Here is a 14,430-nt window from a genome sequence, read left to right as displayed (position 1 = left end):
TCATTTCTAGTATGGATAGCGAGAAATAAGAGCCCAAATGCAGGGTTTCTATTCACCGTCTCTTTCTATGAAATGTGGTATTTCCAGTACGTGTTTCTCAATCAAACTGTCCCCAGATCAGCTCCTGTGAACAGCTCAAAGGGAGTAACCAGACACTTGCTGGCTGGATAGTAGGCAACACCAAACGGAAGTGAAACAAGCTTTCAAATGCACTTTACTCACAGCGACTCTGTTCCTTCACCCCCACTGACTAAAGATAAGACAGTGCATTAACACTTAATATCCAAGTGTAACTAGCCTTTCTGTTTCCTCTCCCACCCTCCAAACAACAGGCAACGATTCTTTGAAACATTACGGTGTTTTGCTTCTTAGATTAACTCAGCACTGTGTCAGCAAATGACAAGTACCAGCAGTGGTGCCAGAAAGATGCAGTTATTATGCATGGCCTGTGCAAGACCTTTACATATTTCTTGCATTGAACTATAAGCCTATCTTGCATCATCTTGATGTGATGCTCATATTTTAGTTAATTTGAAACAGCATTGCATGGAGTAAACTGTACAGAGGTTGGCTGTTTAATGGTAAGCCAACATGAAGCAGATACTCGGACTAGTCACACTAAGGCTGCTGGAATTTCTATCGGAATGATGCTTATTCTCTTATAGCAGCGCTGGTTTTGGCTGCTTTCAGCAGGCTGGGCAGCATTGTCAGAAGCAGATCGTTAAAGCTCAACACGTTCCCAAGAGTCATAAACCAAATCGGGTAGCTGGAAAGCGGTTTATACATTTTTCTAAGAGGCACCTGCGTAAAAATCGGGTTCTTCAGCGTAATCCCGAAACTCTAGACTTCAATTGAAAGGCTTTCACTTTCTGCTGGCCACCGGGCCCGTCGCCGCTAGAGGACACTGTGGACCCGGCTACCTCGGCCGTGGGGCTCCTCCCGAGGGCCCCCCCGAGGAGCTCCGGAGGGGAGGGAGTGTTTTGAGAGGGGGTGCTGCCTGCCCGCTGGCTCCTCCGCCCCGGGGTGCGCCAGCCCGGGAACTCGGGGCAGCCCTGGGCTGTGCTTTCCCGGGGCCGGGCTGGAGGCTCGTTACCCAGACCCTGCCCAGTTACGTCTCGTACCGATGGGTTGGTGTCAGCGTGGACGCAGAGAGCGCACACGGGTTGCACGTCTCGGCGTGTAACTTCCAGGCATGTCGAACCCGCGTAGCGTTATGGTATGTACAGGGACTTCCCCTTCTTTCAGCAAGCCCAGATCCTGTAAATGAAAATTCTGACCCTGCTAGTTATCTGGATGGAGAGTCCCTGAAGGCAATTTATAGACCGTATTTCATGACTAACGAAATATGGTCGTTGGGATTTTCTGATAGCTTTCAGGTATAGCCCAGTGAGCTGCCTTTATGAGAGCAGAACATAAAGATGACAGCGATGACAGGCAGAGAAGAAGTCTACATCCATTGAGCTTCTTCCGCTGCACGGCTAAGATACCACGGCCAGTTGTGTGACACTGAGCATTTCAAATCATAGCAGCACAGCTATTGCAATATGCAAACACTGAATGAAAGCAGTGGACTACAGAGATAACTATCAAAGAACCCTGAGCCAACACATTTAACATGCATCTTCAGAGCGCACACAGAAGCGCCACTCAAATCCCCAAAATGGGATGGCCATTTTAGCAAGCGCTGTCTTTTATAGCACGAGAGGATCGCGGCACATCAGTCTTACTGAAGGCATGTAACAGTGAAAATGCTGCACAGTGGTGCAGTTTCCCCTACCAGCACTGTTCCAAAGTAGCCCTGAATAAAAAGAACCTGAACAATTATCTTTGCTGCTCAGCAGGGCTAACTACTCCGTCCTGCCAATTCATCTGCATTCCTTCCCATAGTGAGCTATTTCATTTATTGCATGCTGCATTGTGCCACACAGATATGCTCTCAGGTTTATACATGCTCACAGAAAACGAGCAGTTACAGTGATTTAAAAAATAAGCAACCCCAAAGAGAGTATGTATAACAAATCAGGTAAGCTCTCTGTAGCCGCTTCGGTCCAAAGATTGGGAGGGACCTCAAGGAAGAGGTTGATCGTTGGTACACAAGAACAATCTGCTCTGCCGATTCTGCTAAAGAACCGGTAACTTCTGGCAAGAAGGTGGTAACAAACATCTCCAAGGTCATCTTGACAGTAATGGTGCCCACAACTTAAGCCACATTGTCTTGGAAATGCTGAGCAAAGGAGTGTGTAACTGCTTTTTTAAAAGCAAGCATGTAAACTCGCTAACACAGTGGTTAAACACTTTTGGAAAACTGTTACCCCAAATCATTTTCTCTCAACTGGAAGCAGAACACATTTTATATCAGGTCCAACTTCTCTTTTAAACAGCTTTATCTTAAGGCTTTTAGCATTTTACTTTTACAGCTACTTGTCGCCAACACTTCATTCACTGCGTCTTTAGTCACTGCTTGGAATTCTCTTAGAGAGGTAAATAAATCCAGGCTGTACTGATCATGCCTAATCAGCAAGAATAATACGCGTTCAGGGGCTGACCACCCAAATCCTTGTCTCCCAAGGCAGTGAGTGCAGTGTAAGCTCAGGAAGGATTCCCTGGGTATCACCTTTCATGTGATTGTTCCAAACCCTTAACCAATACTATGAAAGGCAAGTCTTAAAGGAATTTATACTAGCCAATTGGTTTAATTTTTTACATGAAAAATTTACATGGAAAAATCATAAAGAACTGAAAAAATCATAAAGAACTGAAATATGGGGTATGTAGGGGGAAAGCGCACACAGTTCAGTAAAAATGCTTAGTACTCTGAGTGGCCTTTTTGGAAGCTAAACCTCACCTAAGAAAATTGTTAATGTTTTGCAGCTCCGAAGCAAGCCCTGTGGAGTGTATTTCTGCATGTCATGGACTCACGTCTCACCTGGGAGTCCTGCCTTATTGCTTGGGAACCACTGCTCCGTACATCAGGTGCTGTGTAAGACATTTTTCCACTACTGTACATTTTTCAACTCCTTCTGTAATAAAAACGGTACGATGAAATTACAAGAAGCACTCACTTCCAAATGATCTTATTCCATTTTATTGGTGATGGCAAACCTTTCTACTGAGTGAGGTGACGTATGGACAGAAGGCCTATCCTGCCTGATTCACGGGATTCAAATGCATTCAGCATATTGTGCTCACATTGCTGCAAAGGCTAGTTTAGGGTTTTGAAATGCTAAAAACAATGACGAAGAGTAATGTCTTACTGGGTATCAACCAGTACTGCTTTAGCAAGTATGGAGATAGAGGTGAAAATGATTTCTCACTGAAGTCCTTCTCTTGAAGGAATTAATTTCTTTACAAATAGAGACAAATGTGACACTAAAGGTTCACAAAATACCTAAGAAGATACTACCAGAAAGAATACCTCCATACGTGAAATCAAAAAGTCATCACCCTCATCACAGAAAAACTTCAAAATCAGTCATTAATTCTTCCAGTGTTTTCTGTACCTTGTATATTCCCAAACAACAGCAGAGTCCTGTGGAGCATACCTTTTCAGGTTATTACATCTGAGTCAATAAAGTTCTAGAGAAATGATGACCATTAAGAACATAGTTCTGAGTAACCAGCTTGTCTTCTTCATTGCATGGAAGTGGTCAATTCAGGAAATGAGTGATTGCATCGCCTATTAATGTCCAAGAGTTCAGCTATTACTAAAACACGTTAACAAGCCAGCTGAGATATGTGTGATGCTATCAAATGACAGATAATCTGTCCTGTGTATGTGTACAAGTGTTGGATGCCAAATGAGGGTGAAGGGGTTCATGACACAAGTGTTCAATAGCAAGCATGACCTACTGATTCAAGGCATTCCCCTGCCTTTACTTCTGTCATGGCAAGCTCCCCTCTTTCAGCTGTGCCGTTCCTGCTGTTTGTCAAGCCATTCTGTGAAAGGGATCAGGCACCTGATACTCAGAAAAAGGCTCTTTTTTTTCATGAGATTACTTTTCAACCAGCTACCATTCACTGAACAGATTTATTATGCAGCCCATAAGCCTTGTGCTGGTACCACAGGGAGGGCAGCAATATGAGACAAGGGTGGAAGTGGACAGGTAAGACCTGCTTTAGACAGTGCTGCCACCCAGAAAACTGTTTGTGCACCTACTCCCTCAAAGCATTGCTACTAGTGCTTTTACACATACATACACTCCAAAAGTATACTCAAACAGTGCTAATCTGGCATGAAATTCTAGCCTAGGTGGATTTCAGAGACAACCAAAGCTCATTTCTTCTTTGGGACATCTGAAGTCTCTGCCCTTTGCCTTGCTTTTCCCCCACTCTGAGGAGGGACTGAACACCTTAGTTGAAAACCTGGCAGAAAGGCAGTCCCTGATGAGAAATAACCACTGATGTGGGGGGTGGGGAGGAACAGGTTTCGCGCCAGCACTTCTCACAAGTTTAAAACCAAAACTTCTCACTCTTTGACTCCATCAGTAATAAAACACAAGTAGGCATACTGCAATGTCTTACTTTAAAGCATCATTGGCCTTTCAAAGGAACCAAGGCATTTGAGTGAGAACTGAAGTAGGTTAAGCAGGGGTATGTCCCCTTGTGTCAATTCTGGTAATTAATGGCAGAGGAGCAGAGTAATACCCATGCAGTAAAAACTGTGGCTGCTAAATTTACCAGAGCCAATTTATCAATGCTTTTACTCAGTAGGAATGTACCCACATGAATACCCCTACTGAAATCAGCTTGTAAATTGGACAAATGTCCTCCACACCCATTTTAAAATTCCTTTGTATTGCCAAGATGGCATGGGGCGGGGGGGGGGGGGGGGGGGCAGTACAGGGAAAGAAACAGGTGTGATGTTTTATTGTATTAGTTAAGTTGTTGGGACTACAATTTTGAAATCAGTAAGGCAAATCATCCAAGCGCTGGCAATATCTGCAGCTGTTTACAATTTCCCGTAAGTTTTTGAGAAAATCTAGACTGCAATTTGTAACTTCAGTATGGATCCATGCACGTAAATCTCTTGTGTTCTCACTGGGCGTATAGGCACACAAGTAGATGAAAACTTTTAGATTTACTGACTACAGTGCTGAAACAGTAACACAAGTCCTGGTTTGCAATCTAAGAAGATCCACTTTCATGCCAAATACACAGGAATTAAACTCACCTCATACAATTCCCTGAGAGGACTGAAGATTAAAAAGAAATCTGCTCCATTAAAGTCTGGAGAATAACCTCAGAGAACTCACCCTTGGTTGCTCATTGAATGACATCAGAAAGCAGCCATTAGGAGTATTCTGCCAATTTCCTAGATGCTGGAGAGTTTTGGTAAGAGTTGCATTAAACGATCTGTCATCAACTGAATATTAATCTCCCAGTATTTTATTACTCAGCCTTAAACAGGGCCTTCTGGAGGGCAGGAATTATTGGCAATGGGAGGCAGTAATTACAAAGTGAGGTATAGTGTAGAAAACATGACATGTGAGTTAAAACAGTGTCTGGGGACCATTTAATATTGTGCTGGCAAACAGAACATGTTATAAAACCATTTTAGAGAAAATAGATATAATGCAGGAATCTAGCTGCTAAACTACAAAAAGGAACCCTGAAGAAGAAAATTACATTTTTTGTTTCTCACATTAAGGCATAACCTTTCATGCTATGCTTCTTTAACAGAGCAGTAGATTCTGCCTATACAGACGACCATATGGATGTGCCGAGCTTCTTCAACATGCCGCAGGACTGGACACATTTTTAACCATGCAGTAATCACTGTCCAAGAGATGCCATGTTCCATGGTCTGCCTTTTGGGTGCCATGTGGCTGATGACAGTCTCGCTGAACTCAGTGATGAAGGTACGCCAAGTAGAAGCAGAGTTAAACTAAGGAAATATACACCATGCACGTGCGGTAACACTGGCTCAATTCTGTTATAGTTAAGAAAATATTCTAGTAAAGTGAAAACAAAATCACACTGAATTATTACAATGCAAATATCCCAACCTGAGCCAAGTATGAACAGATACTATGTATTGTGAAGGGACAGTAAGAAAAACTAAAATCAAAGTGTACAGGGGATCAGCTGTCACAGGGCAGGGCATATGGCTGATAAGTGGCTTTGGAAAGCATGCCTGAATTATTAGGAAGCCTCAACCCATGAAACACAGAGCTGACCATTTCAGGCCACAAGATACAACCTGGTGTTCCCACAGCCATCATTATTGCATGACAACGCATGAGTGATAGCAGAGGAGTTTTGTTCAAGTGTATTGTCAATGCATGAGAAGACCAGGAAAGTACTGGAACACTTCCCTGAATAGGCTACTCATTGCAACAAATCCTCTGCCTTGAAGAACTTATATTCTTTGTAAGTAAAATAGGCAGATGGTGCTGGAAAGAGATACATGTTACCTGATAAATGACTAACAGCAATGTACCTTGCAGAGCATGATAGACCTGAATGAAGAGTGAATGAAGAGTGTTCCTTCATAAAACAGCATTTTGAAAATGTATAGCATAATGAAAAAAAAATATTATTATATTATTATTAGGGAAAATTGACTGTTTATAAGCAAAGAAGTAGAGACTGCATGTTGACTTGGGACAGATTATTGCATTCTCACTCACTGTAATTTTTAATATGCATTCGGTAACTGAATTACTGCTCTTGAAACAGTACTGTTTAGGTATTAAACAAGTAGGCAGACTGTAATGGGATTTTTATTAAGAAGTAATGCAACAGTTTAATATCCTTGTGTTATCATTTGTAATAGTATACCCTTCAAGTTTGTAAGAGCAAACCAAGAAAACGACAGCTAAGAGACTCTCCATATGCACCCGATGTTACATATTGCAATAAAAGTGAAGCTGAAAACATATCCATTTTTTCTGTTAAATGTACATAGCTGGTATTTAAAAAGTAAAATAATTTAATTTTTCTCAACCATCATAAAAGTTGTAACTTGAATTCAAAGTAATTATCTACAATTGTGTGTTGTTTCCTGAATTTGTAGTTGGAAATGTAAAGAAAATAAATGGAAACAAATAGTGATGGAAAACCAGTTAGTGAAAACTGTAGGAATTGGCTTTCACATGAATCAAGTAGAATATTTTGCATTTTGTAAAGTACCAATCAAATTAATATAAAAACTGTTAATCTAATAATTTATGGGGAAAATGTTCTGATTACATAGTTTCTTAACATGGTGGTAAAAATACAGATGGGTTCACATGTGAGTGTCATTTAGAATTGCTCATAAAAAGTAGTCATGTAACTTTATATTACAGCTCTCAGTCACCCATATCCCCATTTATACTCTGTTGCTTGAACTGTATCCACAATTAGATCCTGTCCCTGCTGCAAGCTGCTCTGCGTGGGCTGATCTCACTGACTGTTCAACACTCCCTGAGTTATCTGAAACTCCAGAGAGACGTGTAGAACTACAAGCAGGATAAAGGTTCAAACCGAGGCAGGCTTCCTCAGCATTTTGTTCACCTGGAAAAAGGGACTTCTGTTCTTACATACACAATACATAAATTGTTGTCATTGATCTCCTCACCTGTATGATCAAAAAGTCTCTTTCAAATTTGATGGGTCTTGGTCATTAATCAAGTCCTTAAACACAGCTGATGGATAACCTACCTCTAGAAATGCATGAGCAAGGCTGCATAACGTCTCAGTGCACCGTCAGAATAGGTCCTGAGTCCATACTGGAACTTAGCAAACAAATGGGATGACCAGAATTTACAAGGGAAATTTCTAGCCTATGTACTATTGTCATTTACAGTAAAAAAGAAAGAAAAAAATATTCATCTCTAGAGATTATTTACCTCGCAACCCAATAGTGCACTTGGAAATTACTGTACCCTAAAACAGCTCTGATAAGCAAAGATGAAACTCAAATAGCTAAAAGGGAACTAGCAGATCTCTTGCTTAGTATCAAATCCTGTTTTAAAATCTTCTGCTCTTAAAGACATCCTGTTTATATATTTAATCAATGAACTGGATGTAAGAGAAACAAAAATTGCCTGCAATCCTCTGTAAAATGCATATTTGCAAAGATGGATTAACTCAGCTTTTCAAGAACACAACTAAACAGTTTGGGAAATTCCCCAAATTCTAGTTAGATTTTGTTTCTGTTTCTCTGTGAAGAGTTTTCTGATTTTTTCTGGGAACATATCATTGTTCAATGGTAGGCATTTAGGAAAAAAAAATCCCTTTCTTTTCTGCTCTTTCCTTACCTGGATATTATCAAAGATTTACATTTGCTAAGAGGCTCTGCCTCTTACAAAACCTCCTGTCAAAATGAGCTTCTGGATAATGTGAGACCCAGGGACCTCAGGGGGGTGCTTTTGTTCGTTTTGTTTAGTTTAAGATCTTCTTGCTTTTAAAGACCAATTGCAAGTCTTCTCCAAAGAGAATAAAGACATGGACAGGAAGAACTATTTTGGATCACCAGTATACTCAATTGGTCTCACATCCAATAATAAAGCTTAATCATAAAAATAAGCAGTTTGCATGCACACATGCCTGCGTACAAAATTGCTCACATACACCATTTCTGTTGGAAGGCTATTCCCGAACACCTTCCTTCTGACAGGTGGAAACTTCGTCACATATATAGCTAAAAAATATGTAGAAATTATACCAATTTATTCTTCTACTAACATTACTTCTTATCTATGATAGCTCTTTCCCTTACATGGTCTTTACTCCAACATAATTAGAGAAACAGTGATGCCACCACTTCTCAGATTTTATTTGTCTAAAACAACATCCCAGAAAAAATAGATTCCTCGTTCCCTTAATCTTCCTAGCAGCCCTTTCATGTACCTGTAATAGTTTTGGTTCATCTCTTTTTATCATGGTTGAGCAGAAATTTATGCAGAATCCAGATGAGCTTTTGCCAGGCAACTGCATAATTACATTGATATTTCTCTTTTTAAGAACACAAACATACAAATAAAAAAATAATCCCATTACTATTCATCTGAGTTTCTATTTAACTTCCTTGTTGCCCCACTGCGTTGGTGCCTCAGCATCAGTTACTGGCTAATATGCCTTTGCTTGTTCATTCCATTGTCATTTCCAATTGATGAGTCTCCACCCTGTGACAGAAATTCTTGTTAATAGTTCTTCAAGTTTATGACTGTATATTTTGCATCATGACAGGGTGCTAGGTAATCTCATCTAGGTTCCCTTTACCACAAAAGGCTAGACCAGCTGATGTTCTGGGGTCCCTTCCAACCTGGGCTGTTATATGATTTTGTGGCTCTGTGATTAATTATCATGGCATTTCTAGCCTCTTCTGCAAGGTCATGCAGTTTCTTTTGCATGATATTTCAATCTTCTGTTCTAATGGATCCTTTGTATCCAAAGTCCTTACCAAAGATACTAAAAGAGAGTGGTCTACAATCAATCCTTGAGAACCTCCACTTATAAACCATTCTTTAGCCTGATAGCTCCCTCTTCAAAAAAAACTATTGCCATTTTCCTTCAGCTAGTTCTCTTTTTCAATTCTTGTACTATTTCACATCATCTCCAGCTGAAGTAATTGTATCTTGTATAGCACTGCATCAAATATTTAAGCAGGGTCTTGTTGGTTATTTCTTATCCTCAATTATTTTACCTGAGACAGATAACAAATTAGTATTCTCAAAATTTACTTTACAATGGGAAGACAAACCTTAATAATTTGCTTATCCCAAGAGAGCTTACTTATGTCCCTTTCTTAGAATCTCAAGAGTTTTGACATTTCAATAATTTAGAATAATGAAAACATGACAACAAGTTCATTATTGAGACAGTTAAAGGAGAAAGCTCTTCCAGATAATTGGAGACATCAATCCAAAACTGAGCTCTGAGGGGAACAGTCTGTGGTAGGCTTAATTGGACAGTACCCGGATGAGGGCAGTAAGCTATAGTGGCAGTCTACAGAGCTTACTAAACACATACAATAAAAACTCTTCTAATGCGGATTTAAAACAAGCACACCTATTAGAGATGTCATTTTCTGTTTGCCTACATGAAAAAGCCGCTTCAGGATGAGATAAGCTGTGAAATTGAGGCACAGTAGTCATTTGGTGCTAGCTCCTCAAATGAATGTTTTCATTCTATACCAAGACAGGCCTTTGCGGTTTAGCTTATCCACTTCTAAAGAGAACCATAATGATTCCCTTAGAGCAGACCAAACACATAACTAGTAGAGAAGAGACTATTTGCAAAAGCTATGCCAGCTATTTCCAGAGTAGTCAAGCCCTCACACTTGATGTCATGGTTTAAAAATTCTACATTGGGAGAAAAAATTCCTACCCTATTCTTACGGAATTTTTTTCCATAGGAACTATCTAGGAGAAAACCTGAATGAGTACCAGAAAAGGAGCGCGCAATCCCAGAGATGATTGTTACTATGGTTTCCTTATTAAGAATTATCTATTTCAAGGTAGCCTGTAGCTATTCTTGAGTTAAATATTACCCAAGTTAGTAAGCATAGTGCCACATGTCCTCTGAGGCAGCTGTAGGTCTGTTTCTACTTCCAGTGAAATCAATGTAAACCCCACGTTTCTGCTAAGATTTAATCCAAATTCTTTCACTCCCTTATGGATGTGTGCCCACACCAGATGCTGTATGTACATGCAAAATGTTTCTTCAGTGACCACTTGACAGTAACTCAGGGTTTACAAACAGAAAACTCCTACCCTCCTATAAAGAGAATAACCATAGTCTTTGTAACAGTAAATAAACCCACCACTTCTCCTGCTTATCAGACATGCTTCCTTCCTGTGACAGGAATTATATCACTACCCTGATGGGAAGAAGAGAAAAGGGATTTTTTTTTTTTTAATGGTTGTTTTATCTATCACTTTCACTGAGGCAGAAATTCTAGACTGATTCACAGATGGAAACCCCAAATGCCATGCAGCAAAGCTTTCATCTATGGACAGGAAACAGTATGGGTTTTATAGGCTACAATAAAGGTTATGTCACTTCAAAGTACATCTTAAAAGACTGCACAGACACCTTCCTTAATATCCAATTAACAAAACTAATCACACATCAAAGCCTTTTAATCATATACAGGGTGTACCAGTGAAGTTCAGTTTCTATATGCTCCTACAGATTAGCCATGTTTCTCTAATACCAGTAACATTAAGCAATGTTGTCACATACATAGGAACTACGTAGGAACAGAAAGAAACAGGAAGGAAGAAGGAAAAAAGTGGCATTTGGAATAAAATGGTGAGAGAATACAAAGGCTACTGCAAATACCAAATGCAGATGAGGTCAGCAGGTGTTACAGAAGGAGCAGTAGACGACAGTAAAAGGTACCAGGGAAAAGAACAGAAAGTCTGTAAAATAGGTTGGTTTAAATATGTTTTTTAAAAGGTTTATTTTAGCAAGACTCTGGGTGAGTACATGAAGGCATTTATAGATGTTCACAGGCATGAATGTAAAACACCAGTGGGGGGGAGCAAGACTTTCTAATCAGCTCTCTTGAGGTACAAGAGTTGATCTCTGTTACACTCACGCTAGCAGTTTTGGGAAGCTTGACTTCGTCTTTCTGTTGATTTTTTTTTTAACCTTTGAAGGCTAAAATTATCTTTTCAAAATATGATCAATTTAAATCTGACCCAACAACAACTGAAAGAAATGAATAGACAAATAGCTGAATCAGACCTAGTCTGCTCCTGGAATTAATACTTTCATCTGTGGGTAAGTTTGCACTGAGTATTTTGCTTCTTCATTAGAGTCACAGAAAATATAAAAAGGAAATCCGCGCTAACCAAATCTAGACAAACTGTAACCTTCATTGTGAACTTAAAAGGCGAAATCCAGCTTACTTGGCAACCCTCATCCACATTATGCATCCACAAAGATGACAGCAATTCACAGTACTCCTCACGGGAACCACCATCTGAACATAGAAAAGATCTTCCCTATAGACCTGTGACTGAAAAACCATGGGAATGTTTACAGACCACATTCATAGGGAACAAGTCAAACTAAATAAACTAAAGGAAGCTTTCTGAAGCTAGAATACATCAAGCAGTATTTTAGCCAGATATAGGTATGAAACATTTTTTGTGATAGTGTAATACCCTGATGCAAAAGGAGAGGTTTGGATCTGAAGAAGAACTTTCTGTTGCTTCCTTAACAAATGGGCCTTTTCCTTTCTGTTCTCCTTTCTGGTTCCCTATTCATGTAACAATTATCCCAGGCTCCAGGACATACTTTCGGTTTTGAAACTCTCTGTAAATCAATAACCTTATGAACAGCTCCTGTAAGGAGTGTGACCAGCCTGTATGCTTATGATTTGCTTAGGGATACATACGCCTGTGCTTTAACAGTTCATTGTCCCTTTTGACCCATGATTCAGCTATGACATTAATTCTATAAATATATCAGAATGTTGGGTTTATTTGGCTTGGGACACTCATTTTGCTCACTTCTTTTGCTTGGGGTTCCCAGCTGCCTTCGAACATTAGTCACACAATGTACTGTTTGTGAGAGATGCCTCAGTTAATCTATTAAACAGAAGAATGATCCATAAGACCCTTTGGAAATAGTGCTGGGAAAAAAAAGTGATGCAATAGATGAAGTAGGAGGAAGCAGCCCAGGCCCTGGAAGGTTCAAAGCCTGCTGTTAGTAATTGGCATGATGCACAGGCTGGAGCTACAACCTACAGTTGTGGGAAGGAACTGGTGGCAGTGTGGGCCCCTGCAGGGCTCCCAGCCCTTCCCAGCATAACCTTGGACTTGGGTTGCTATTGCCAGGACACAACATTGCTGTGAATGAGGTTGTCTTCCCCTGTACACTCTGCATAGACATAGAGTTAATAAACCAATAAACTCCAGTGCAGAAACAGGCTAAAGCTTGCATCGCAGAATGAGAATAGTGCTTACTCATGAAGAGTGTACAACAAAAGTTGGACTACCAAATGATAAGCTGGAGCCAGTTTCTAGGCAGATATTTAGAAGAATAAATGTGTAAGGAGGAGGATTTTATACAAGGAACTAGATCTCTACTTCTAGAAGCAAGCATCTGTAGGACAAAAATCTTTAGAAGGATTCTGCTGGGGTGGGCTGTCTTGGACAAGGAGGTTCTTTCCTTCCATTTTTGAGGGTCTGAAGGGCTCCATGGGAGAGACCCTGCCTTTGTGCCAGCCCTGACCTCAACTAGCTACTTTCCATTCCCAGCCTCAGCTCAATGGCACCTACCTAGTTAAGAGATGTGAGACATCCTCTCTCACTCTCCCTCCATCCTAAGCTAGAATCAATTTTCCCAGAGTGAAGGTTGTTCGTTTCCACTATGCTCCTCCTTCCCTGTTACACCTCTACTGAACCCAAATTACACAGTGGCATCCAGGGCCTGAAGGAATGTGGGTGGGTGGATGGATGAAGATGCTTAAGATAGCTTCCTTTCTTCAGGGTGACACACAGAATCATATCAAGGACATTACCCAAAACGCAAGTTTTGAAGTGTCCAGAAACTTTCATTTTCCTTGGCAGGGACTGCACCCAACTTTCTTTGCAGGATGACTCAGTTCTTACATGACCATAAGAAACTTTGAAGACTGCATTTAGGCTGTAGCTAGCTTCTGCAAATGCTGAAAATTCTCCTGGGGACAACCTAATGAAAACTTTTACATAAACCAACAGCTCATGCCTGTTGAGTTTCTAGCCTAGTACAACGGCACAAGAGGGCCCTTTAGAAGGCAGAGTTGACTACACAGTCTCCCCAATTCTATCTTGGCAGTGATCAGCAATGTATCATACTGCTAAAGAAGCTAAAAAAGAAAAAATATCTTTCAGACATTTCAGATCATATCCTGCTGATAAATATTACAATCCTGGTGAGGGGAGAAATTAATCCCATGAGTTGAACTGAAAAAAACTGAAATGCTGAAGTGAGAGTGTTGGCAAAGGGGCGGAGCTTTTTATTATCCAAAGGGGCTCTTTGACTGGGAAATACTGTGAGAAAAACACTCTCTTCTGGATCCCAGGCTACAGCATTCACATTTCTAGAGCTTGACACTACTAAGAATCATCAGAGAAAGTAAACACATTTTTCTGTATATTTCTCAGTCACACCGTCATAATTCTACCTTTTCAATAAAAAAAAAGTTAAAACAATGTTTTTCTTGCAAGCAGTTATCAAACATCTTCAGTGTGGACATAGAACAAAATGATTAGCTAAACTCAATTTGTTCTATCCATGGACATCATTTACCACAAGCAACACGCAAGATGAAGGATCAAGATACTTGTAATTTCCAGTGGGTGCATTAAAACAGTAAATTTTAAAATCTGCTTTTTAAAACAACGTGTAGAACCAGCAAATTCTGGTTTGCTTTCCTTCCACACAGAGCAGACAATCATCATTAGAAATTGTCTAAGCCATATTTTAGGATATAAAACGCTCCAAGAA

The 14,430-nt window shown here is 40.2% G+C and overlaps 1 long non-coding RNA gene across 1 annotated transcript; it reads left to right on the top strand.

The window, feature by feature from the left end:
• Positions 1-1,033: 1,033 nt before the first annotated feature.
• On the top strand, positions 1,034-6,810 carry LOC142055814 (uncharacterized). The gene is made up of 3 exons (XR_012660067.1): positions 1,034-1,216; positions 2,872-2,973; positions 5,680-6,810. It is a non-coding gene; the product is annotated as an uncharacterized LOC142055814 (long non-coding RNA).
• The last annotated feature ends 7,620 nt before the right edge of the window (positions 6,811-14,430 follow it).

This window comes from Phalacrocorax aristotelis, chromosome 3 (genome assembly GCF_949628215.1).
Source record: "Phalacrocorax aristotelis chromosome 3, bGulAri2.1, whole genome shotgun sequence".
NCBI lineage: Eukaryota > Metazoa > Chordata > Aves > Suliformes > Phalacrocoracidae > Phalacrocorax > Phalacrocorax aristotelis.
This window is presented reverse-complemented; position numbering and strand designations above follow the sequence as displayed.